The sequence below is a fragment of the Pinus tabuliformis genome, chromosome 5_2, assembly GCF_031772625.1.
Source record: "Pinus tabuliformis cultivar Carrire ecotype Pingquan chromosome 5_2, CPIR1, whole genome shotgun sequence".
In the NCBI taxonomy this organism is placed as follows: Eukaryota; Viridiplantae; Streptophyta; class Pinopsida; order Pinales; family Pinaceae; genus Pinus; species Pinus tabuliformis.
Window position 1 is genome coordinate 294,468,569 of NC_142306.1, and position 8,549 is coordinate 294,477,117.

Below are 8,549 nucleotides of genomic sequence, written 5' to 3' on the forward strand. Positions count from 1 at the left end.
AGCCTGAATCAGTTATATATGTTCTTTCAAAAATATATTGACTTAATAATGCAAATAAGTGCTTGGTTTATCTCACCTTTGGCACACATTTGAAACAAAATAAGTGGCTACACGCTAATTGCTTCGGCTCCACAACGGCATCTGCACATAGATTTATGGGTAGAAGTTTCAGATTTTGTTGTCTGTTGTTAGAATACAGATAAATCATTGAAATAATAATGTAAAAAAATGAATATTCTAAGTACCCAGGCATATAGAACAAGTAAGTTCCTTATCAATAGCAGATGGTTATGATGCTTGTGTTAAAACTTTGGAAATAGTGGGCATGTTCCCCATTATTTTCTCTGTAGTATATAATATTGTTTTAATACCATTGGATCCATTAAGATTTGAAAATGGACTCTCTGGAAGGTTCAGATTTTGTTGTCTGTTGTTAGAATACAGATAAATCATTGAAATAACAATGTAAAAAAAATGAATATTCTAAGTAGCTGCTGAGTCACAAGTTACCTGCTAGTGCTGGCGTGTGGGCCATCGTTACTAGTTGGGGGTTTATATGATATAAGCCCAAAATACCTTAGAATTGGTTTTTCCATTGCCAACTAAGCTGAGCCATGGGTGCTAGAGACATTTTAATGTTAAATCATATGTAATGTCTGCATTATTTGAGGACGAATATGATGCATTTAATTTAATGAGATTTACATTTTTCCTTTCATACCTAACACCTCCAAATTATATAGGAGTTTCCCTTTTGTACTTTTGGGCTAAGTCTCATGGCTTGGGTTTGAGTTTGGGTCGGGCAATTATTAACTTTGGTTTGAGTTCGAGTTTTATGATGAAGTTTGCCATGAAATATCTCATAAAATAGTAAGGAATAAACATCAATAAACATAAAAAATGTTGTCATGAACATGGAAACTGCAAGGGTAGATGACAAACCTGAGTTATGACATGAAGTTATGAATTCTGAGCTTATGGACTTGGTCAATGACTATGGCGTTTGATAAGTTTTGTTAAACCTCAATTTTTTTTAAGGTTTGCCAAATTTTGAACCTCAAGATTGAAGTTCTGTGAACGTTGTGACATAGCTTTTGGGATGATTTTCTATAAGTATTTACTTGATTCCTCTTGGTTCAAGTCCTACTACAGCTTATCTACTACTGATTATACATGTTCTTTTTGACCTTGTGAGGGTTGGGATAAAAGTTTCTTTGATTAAGATGTATTTGCTTTTATGGCTTGGAATGATTGAGAGTCAGTATTTCTTGATTATAGTTTTTCTGTCTTGGAGTGATTGTAAAGAACTGGAAAGCTTTTCTCTCCACTAGAGTATTTGTGATACTACAATGGATGGTTTCATGTTTATTATCCAAACTAACATGTCATTTGCACTTTTAGTATCTTTTAAAAACCTTTTTCGATGGAATTATTTTATGTTTTTGTTTCTTAAATTGCCTTGTCTCTTAGATATAATTTTTTGCTTTAGGAACTCCCTCCTACGATCTCATCTCATTTTCAGTTTCTTGTACTGGAATCTGGAATCTATCTTTTTGGATAGAAAAAGACTATTAGTGCGGCATCATGCCTTTTTTGTTTTTTCTTGTTGGGGATTCAAGTGTAAGGACTGAAACTATTGGCATTGCCAATGCATCTAGACGAATACCATTAGATAATTGCTGATGCACCATCTTTTATATCGGTGGTGTTTTCCTCTAATTTATTAAGTAAATCTATTTTTTCAATGGTGTTTGGGATCATAAAATGGATTTTATATTTCTTAATAAACAATACATATTCTGAAATTTATTTGAGATTTTCTGTATGGCTTTGCTCTTTCAGCGATATGAGCATGAACACTGGTTTGTACATCCTGTATTATATCATCTATTTTTTTTATCATCACAGTGGCACCTTATTTCAGTCTTTGGATACCCATCTATTGCAACTAGTATGCTTGTTTGTGCTTGTCTTGCATTTTTTTTGCATAAATGTTGTACGTATTTGCACTAATAAGGCTGCATGGCAGTCTAGTGCATAGGATTGGTGACATTGGTTTCTCAGGATGTGATTAAATGAACTAAGATTGATAATCCATGCCTGTTTTCATTTTAGTGCCCTCTTGTTTATTCATTTGTTAGAACTGTTGGATCATATGGTTACTGTAAAAGAATTGGTGGAAATGCAATTGGGATGGAGTTATTTTGTCTTTCTTTGTTCTATGCTGAAGTTCTGTTTGATGATCAGGTTCGTAACAAGATAATCAAGAAGAGAATTCATGTACGAATTGAGCATGTGCAACCATCTAGGTGTGCGGAGGATGCTATATTAAGAAGAAAAAACAATGACCAATTGAAGGTAGAGGCCAAAGCACGTGGTGAGATCATCAGCACCAAGAGGCAGCCTGAGGGCCCTAAGCCAGGATTTATAGTTGAGGGGGCTGTTTTGGAGACAGTTACACCCATTCCATATGATGTTGTTAATGATTTGAAGGGTGGATACTAAGGTTTTAGAAAAGTAACTGGGTTTGGTTCTGGGGTTGGGCGAGGTTAACCAAGACAAAAGTCACTCATCGTAGTGGCCAGAAAGGTTTAAAAGCACTGATAACAACCTTTGTAAGTATATTAAACATGTGATATTTTTTTAATAAATTTTGTACAAGAAAGTCATTGTTATCTAATTTCTCCCTATTTACTGATTGATAGGAACTAAAATATGGAAGACCTCCAAATCATTTGGAAAAGGAGGTGCTGCAGCAAAAGAGATGGGTTGAATTTGTTGTTTGGATGGACTCTATGGTATGTAATCTTATTTGGATTTCCAATATACTTTTAAACCATATTTTAATTTTATTTTTTAGTACTATTAGATATTATATCTTACCTCATTTTATGGTTAACATTGTATAACAAAAACATGCGTTGTGTTATGTAATTAATACTAACATGTAAAATTGATTTTTTTTGTCAGAATGCTATAGGTAATGATTGCCAAGACGATGATCCAAATTATGTTCAACATATATCAGGAGATGATGAGGATGAGGATAAGGATGATGGTGGTGAAGGAGGAGATGATGATGATAGTTGCGGTGTTGGTGATGATGTGGATCACAGTAATGAGGATGGTCAAGATGATCATGAGGATGATCTTGGTGGTGGTAGCTAGGCATGCACATGCATTGTTTTTTATGAAGAAATTATTGTGTAGAATGACATTGTTATGTTTAGATGGGTGTTGTGAATTTACCCTATATCAATGAGACATTTTGATTTTGTAATCATACGATGAGTTTGATTTATGTATGTTGTTAATTTATCGTAGAATAACGATATTCATGAAATATTTTGATTTGTTAATCATATTTGAATTTTACTTGTTTTGATTAAAAATAATACTGATTTTATTAGTATTATGTTGCTATTTTATACATGTTTTGAAAATTGTTAATGACACATTGTTATTTTTTTGGATGGATGTTGTCAATTTCTCTTAAATTTCTTTACAAATGATTTTGAATTGTGATATCTGCTTTAATGATATTTAGAAACTATCATATATTTCACTATGAATATATAAATGGGGTCATATATGTAAAGAGAAATATACTCTATATAAGAAGTCAAATGCGGATGTAACCATGGATGCAAAATTGAAAGTAAAATTGGATGTTAAACTAGGAATTAATACAAAATGCAAACAATTGACATACAAAGTGTTTTAAATTAGAAGTGAAAAATTGTGCAATAGTTGACACAAAGAAGGGAACAAAACATGGCATACAAAAGGATATCAAATTGGGCAAAAACAAGGACACATAAATGGGCACCAAATTAGATGCAAAAAAAGACAACAACTAGATGTAAAATAAGATGCAAAGTTGAGCGTTAAAAAGAAGCAAAAAATGTTACAAATTAATATGCCAAATGATGATGCAAATAATGGTGTAAATTTGGGATGCAAACTTGGGTGCAAAAAAGGAAAAAAAAAAGATGTAAGAAAAGACATAAAACAAGATGCAAAATGGGGCTGAAAAAAGGTGAAACCAAGGATGCCATATTGGATGTAAAAAATGATTCCTAATCACATGCAAATTTAGGCTCGAACTCAGACACAAAATTATATGCAAATGTGGACACAAAATGAGGCAAAAAAAGATGCAAATTTGGATGGTGAAAACGATGTAAAACTAGACACCAAAAAAATGCAAAATTGGATGAAAAAGTCGGTGTAAATAATGGTGCAACATTGGACACAAGTAGACACAAAAAAATGGTGCAAAAAGGGGCATAAAATAGCTTAAAATTGGATGCAAAACTTGGTGCAAAAACAAATACAAAAGTAGACGTAAAAAATGGCTCTAAATTGAATGTACCATTAGACACAAAATAAGATGCAAAGGTGGACACAACACATGACTCAACATAAGATGCAAATATAAATGCAAATTTGGATGCTCAAAATGATGTAACATTAGATGCAAGAGATGGTGTTAAAAATGATGCAAAATTGGATGAAACAAATGACGCAAAATATGGTGCAAAATGAGATGGGAAAAATGGAGACAAATCAAACGTAAATGTGGATGTAAAAAATGGTCCAAAAAAAGATGCAAAAATGAGCACAAAAATGGATGCAAAATTTGGTGCTAAATCAAATTCAACACATGGTGCAAAGATAGGCACCAACGCTGGTGCAAAAATAGAAGCAAAAACTAGTGTAAGACTAGATACAAAACCTGGCGTAAGACTAGATGCAAAAACTGACACAAAATGGATGCATAAAAAGACGTTAAATTGGATTCAAAATACAGTGTAAACTTGATGCAAATGATGGTGCAAAAATGGAAGCAAATAATGACACAAAATAGGAAGCAAAAGAGAATGAAAAATAGATGCAAAAAATGACACAAAACTAGAAGCAAAACCTGTCATAAAATAATATGCAAATCTTGGTTCAAAATTTGAAGCAAAAAATGATGCATAGTTTGGTGTAAAAAATGATGCAAAATCTAGCGTGAAAAAGGATGCAAAATCAGGTGCAAAAAAGGACGCTTTAAAAATTGTACAATAGAGCCATATTTAGCGCCAGGTTGCTCATCACAATTACAAAAAAATGCACTAAAATCTGGCGCTAAATCTGGCGCAAATCGCTGGTTTTGTTGTAGTGTATCCTTAGAAAAGGAGGCAATTTCTTACAAATGAGACTTAAGGGAAAATGTGTTTTTAAACATAAAATCCCTTAAAGTTCATTGCATTGCATATATTTTATAATGGAGCATTATTGTCGCATCGGAGAAAGTCAAGCGGAGTGTTTAAAAGACCCATGACCATGTGACTTTCCAACATGCGATGGCACCAATAAGCAAAAGCGCCAATTGATCGGAGATTGGCGATCGGGGAACCACAATGCAAAGGGGTCAAGTGATGCCGATAATGCAATATACAATTGTGATCAACATCGGCAATCGGTGATCAACGATCGGCACAGTCAAAGGGAAGACCCCCAAGGTCGTTGCGATTGTGATATGCGAGATGCGATTGGGGCCAATAGCGATGCACCGATATCAGCGATCTGCGAATCCCCAATACAAAGGGTAATTGACATGTTCAATTGCAATTTGCAATCAGGACTCAAACCCGATAAGGATTATAGACGCGATTTCATATTATTTGAAATGTGGATTTGCGGATTTTCTATGTATTTTCCGTGTATTTGGGTTTTCGGCCTACGCAAAGCGATTGTGATATGCGATGAAAGGATGGACCCAAAAGGCTTATAAGGGCGATTGCATATAATTTGAGTTCCAGCTGTAATGCTCATGATGGTGTTTTCATGAGTTTCTTGTGTATTCTGTTGTGTGGTATAATTCAGGAATTATGCAGGAGGAAGGCCAAATGACCGGGTTTCCCGTGCCCGCCGATTCCTTTGTAACTCTCCCTACTCTAAAATCATTATTCTACGTTGTAAGCAGGCATTTCTTAACAATGATGCATTGTAACAAGAATGCGTTATACAGAAACAACCACAAAGCCAGTAAGCCAGATGGCCAATCGCAGAGCCAAAAAAATGCCTCACAAAAGCCAGAGAGCATGATTGACAGAGGGGAGCTCACAAAAATGTAGTAGCAGAGAAGTTAGTTCTTTCTAGAGGGAACTCACAGCTAGGGGAAGAGATAGAATCGCATAGTACTCTCTCCCCCTTCGCAGAGCTGACAGAGGCCAAGAGTACTACCATGAAGACACAGAGAGAGAAAGCCCAAGCAGAGTAATGCACAGAGGACACTTATGTGATGCTGGGGAATCCATTGCCAAGGCACAGTGAATGCGCAGGTTCCGAGAGAGAGAGCTCGGAGAAGCACAAAGCGCACAGAGGCCAAGAGTAATGCACAGAGGTAACTCGGAGAATCCCAGAGTTGTTTGAATGCTAAGGAATCCAAAGGGAAAGCTTAGTATATGCCAGGAGGGCAGTCTGTGAAGTGAGGAAGGCTCACGCAGAGAAAAACTGAATGCTCAAAGGGAAGCCCGGAGAGCCGCAAAGCCAGAGCGCTCGACAAAGGCATAGCCACCAGAGGTTAGAGGCAAAGCTGTAGAGCCAGAGAGCTCAAATGGACTTCTAAAGAGCCATGAGGCTGCAATGAAGTTTAGAACAACAAAGAGATCGAAATGACCAAGATGTTGCTGGTGACTGTTGCACTGAAGATAGAAGAAGGATTCTAGAGACAATATAGAATTCTGAGGGAGTCAAAGAGGCCAGAAGCTCAAGAAGCTCAGAGCACTAACTGAAGGAGTCAAGTATAGAGAAGCCTAGATCTGTCTACAGCTAAAGGAAAGCCAGCGGGATAAGATGGTATTCTAAGCCCATAGGTACAGTTGTAAACCTATGGAGTTGAGTGTGGAACTTGTAAAAGAAGCATTACCACAATCCTAAAGAGCCCGGTCGAGTTGATTAGAGCTCAAGGAGACGTAGCCCAAGATATCAGTGTGAACTCCATATTACATTGTTGTCTCATGTGTTAGCTTATTTGTTGCTTTTATTTACTGTTATCTGAGTTTTATTTCAGCATAAGCAAATGAACTCAAAACACATAAACAGTTAAGGACAAACACAAGCATACACCTATTTCAAGTTCTTTTAATTCCACATTTATCAATTATAAGCATAGATCTTGGGAATATATAAGATTTAGAGTGGGAGAGGTTCTTGTAAGCTTGACAAGAAGCCTTTAGTGCCCCATTTCAGATTAGGTAGTATTAGAGCATCAGGTCGATTAATCCCATCTTCAAAGAAGGTTATATCAGAGTAATTTATCCTAGAGCAGGTGGTATCATGATGCAAGTGGTACCAATATATGCTTGTTTGACTTGAAAGGTGTTCAAACAGTAGCAAGTATTTTGTTGTTTGATTGTTTGTAAACTGAATGTTGTTTGAGTCTACAGAGGCGAAGGTGAAAGCTATTGATAGCTAAGTCCAGGAGAGGACAAGAAGGAAGAAGGGCTGAAGGCATTCTTCTTATCCCAAAGGACCTCAAAGCAATCCTTGAAGCACAAGAGGTTTGTTTCAAAAGCTTGCTTGAATAAGCTATTTGTTAATCTTGTGTGAAGTTCTTTTGTTCATGTTGATAATGACAACTTCTACAAGTGAGTCCTCAAATTATCCTTTCTTCACAAGATTCTTTGATAAAGACATGAAGCAAGACTTGTTCACCATGATGGATATGGTGAGATAAATGTATGAGGATGGAAGGAAGAGCATCATACTTCGAGAGCAGCTAAATTCCATCAAGGAAGAGAATCAGTTGCTTTCAAAAAAATTGCAGGAAATGAAGAGACAATTTCATATTGCAAATATGAACCTGGAAAGGATGCATGAGTTGGAGACACAGCTTTTTGTTGCCAAAGAAGCTTTAGTCAAGTATCAGCTTGAAGAAGAGGTAAATAATTCTAGTTTGTCTTCAATTTCCTCTAACAATGTTTATATTAGTTCTTTTGAAAAACATACCAGAGGCATAGGTTCCAAGTTAATGTCCAAGATGGGCTATGAAGGAAAAGGCTTGGGCAAACATGCATAGGGTATTGTTCAGCCAATAATAGTTAACAATGTAAACTTTGAAACGGGAACTGATACTGTTACCCGTTTTGTAGAGATAGCAAAAAAGTGACCCGATTTTGAAAAGGGGTGATGCAGAACACACATGTTTTTTTAGAGCATAGTTTTTGGCACTTTAATTTTTTTAAATTCTTGTTATGTACATTGTGTTTTAGAATGGTAGTGATTTTCATGCTCATTTTAAAAAGTGGTTATTCTGCATCAAACCCTTTTTTTAAAAAACCTATTTTTTTTACTTTAACTTTTCTAATGTATGAAATGTAAATAATTATTTTGTAAATTTAATAATTTTGGAAGTGGTCTTCCTCTTCATATTTTCTTGTTTTTATTTTTATTTTTATTTTTTCTGTAGTGAGGTTTTTATTGATTTGCATATTTAAAGAAGAAGGTCGATATTTTTCATTTTCGATATTTTACATATTTAAACGTCGTTAATTAAA

At 35.3% G+C, this 8,549-nt stretch overlaps 1 long non-coding RNA gene across 1 annotated transcript; it reads left to right on the forward strand.

The window, feature by feature from the left end:
* Nucleotides 1-2,250: 2,250 nt before the first annotated feature.
* LOC149158710 (uncharacterized) lies at nt 2,251-3,333 on the forward strand. Its single transcript, XR_016261079.1, has 3 exons — nt 2,251-2,615; nt 2,706-2,798; nt 2,971-3,333. It is a non-coding gene; the product is annotated as an uncharacterized LOC149158710 (long non-coding RNA).
* Nucleotides 3,334-8,549: the final 5,216 nt, after the last annotated feature.